The following is a 2,500-nucleotide window of genomic DNA, read 5'->3' on the forward strand; positions in this document are numbered from 1 at the left end:
CAGGTTGATGGTGCCCCCAAGTCATGTGGGTTATGGTCGGTGGGTTCATGTTGACGCCAATACTTGTGTGGTTATTGGTGGTGGGTTGATGATACTCAAGTCATCTGTGGGTTGAATGTGGCCAAGTCTTGTGTGGTTTTTAGTTGTGGGTTCCATTAAGGTGCCTCCAAGTCATGTTGGAGTCTTATTGTTGGTGGGTTGATGGTGCCCAAGTCATCCGTGGGTTGGTGGCGCCCGAGTGATGTGGGTTTATTCGTGGTGGGTTCATGACGGTGCCTCCAAGTCATGTTGGAGTCTTATTGTTGGTGGGTTGATGGTTCCCAAGTCATCCGTGGGTTGGTGGCGCCCGAGTGATGTGGGTTTATTCGTGGTGGGTTCATGACGGTGCCTCCAAGTCATGTTGGAGTCTTATTGTTGGTGGGTTGATGGTGCTCAAGTCATGATTGAAGTCACTCTCGGTCAGAATTTGAGCCACGCTCGGTCATGATTTTAGTCACTCTCGGTCAGAAATTGAACCAGGCTAGGTCATTTTTTGAGCCAGCCTCGGTCATGGTTTGAGTCACTCTCGGTCAGAAATTGAGCCAGCCTCGGTCATGATTTGAGTCACTCTCGGTCAGAAATTGAGTCACTCTCGGTCAGAAATTGAGCCAGCCTCGGTCATGATTTGAGTCACTCTCGGTCAGAAATTGAACCAGGCTCGGTCATTTTTTGAGCCAGCCTCGGTCAGAAATTGAGTCACTCTCGGTCAGAAATTGAGCCAGCCTCGGTCATGATTTGAGTCACTCTCGGTCAGAAATTGAGTCACTCTCGGTCAGAAATTGAGCCAGCCTCGGTCATGATTTGAGTCACTCTCGGTCAGAAATTGAGCCAGCCTCGGTCATGATTTGAGTCACTCTCGGTCAGAAATTGAGTCACTCTCGGTCAGAAATTGAGCCAGCCTCGGTCATGATTTGAGTCACTCTCGGTCAGAAATTGAGTCACTCTCGGTCAGAAATTGAGCCAGCCTCGGTCATGATTTGAGTCACTCTCGGTCAGAAATTGAACCAGGCTCGGTCATTTTTTGAGCCAGCCTCGGTCAGAAATTGAGTCACTCTCGGTCAGAAATTGAGCCAGCCTCGGTCATGATTTGAGTCACTCTCGGTCAGAAATTGAGTCACTCTCGGTCAGAAATTGAGTCACTCTCGGTCAGAAATTGAGCCAGCCTCGGTCATGATTTGAGTCACTCTCGGTCAGAAATTGAGTCACTCTCGGTCAGAAATTGAGCCAGCCTCGGTCATGATTTGAGTCACTCTCGGTCAGAAATTGAACCAGGCTCGGTCAGAAATTGAGTCACTCTCGGTCAGAAATTGAGCCAGCCTCGGTCATGATTTGAGTCACTCTCGGTCAGAAATTGAGCCAGCCTCGGTCATGATTTGAGTCACTCTCGGTCAGAAATTGAGCCAGCCTCGGTCATGATTTGAGTCACTCTCGGTCAGAAATTGAACCAGGCTCGGTCAGAAATTGAGTCACTCTCGGTCAGAAATTGAGCCAGCCTCGGTCATGATTTGAGTCACTCTCGGTCAGAAATTGAGCCAGCCTCGGTCATGATTTGAGTCACTCTCGGTCAGAAATTGAACCAGGCTCGGTCATTTTTTGAGTCACTCTCGGTCAGAAATTGAGCCAGTCTCGGTCATTTTTTGAGTCACTCTCGGTCAGAAATTGAGCCAGCCTCGGTCATGATTTGAGTCACTCTCGGTCAGAAATTGAGCCAGCCTCGGTCATTTTTTGAGTCACTCTCGGTCAGAAATTGAGTCACCCTCGGTCAGAAAATTTGGCTGGCTCGGTCAGAAATTGAGTCACGACCCACCAGAAATTGAGCCAAGGCTGGTCAGAAATTGAGTCACGACCCACCAGATTTGCACCACGACCCACCGTGACCGACCACTATGCACCAACTATGAACCATTCAAATTTTTTTTGAGCACTTCTTGGATCAAACATCTCTTCTAACATGCCTAAGTATGCTGGGAAGGTTTGGGGGTGAAAGACCTTCATCCTCCATTTTTACCAATTTTCCGATTTTACCATGTTTTGGTAAAAAAATCATTAAAATTCAATCCCTTGGAGGATGGCTGAGATTTTTGGTGGAAAGGTCAGTTATATTATTATGTGGGTGCATGCAAAAAATCAGATCAAAATTCGATGCCTAGATACGTTTTTCTATTTTTCCGGATTTACGTATTTTCGTTTCTTAAAAAAATTATTAAAAAATATTCCCTTGGCAAAAAATTCTCTAATTTGGTGAGCACAAAGATATGATTTTTCTAAACAATACTGCAAAAAATCAGATCAAAATTCGATCTGTAGCTCCCAAAAATGGACTTATGTCTGCTCAGAAAAAGGGTATCTACTTGTACAAAATTCACTTTTGCATATTAGCCTATTATAGGGGGAGGGTGTGTCTCAGCAGAAACCCAGCGCACCTTGGCTGGTCTGGGCAAGCCACGGGGCCTTTCCCTCA

This window comes from Cajanus cajan, chromosome 8 (genome assembly GCF_000230855.2).
Source record: "Cajanus cajan strain Asha chromosome 8, NIPB_CcT2T_4, whole genome shotgun sequence".
In the NCBI taxonomy this organism is placed as follows: domain Eukaryota; kingdom Viridiplantae; phylum Streptophyta; class Magnoliopsida; order Fabales; family Fabaceae; genus Cajanus; species Cajanus cajan.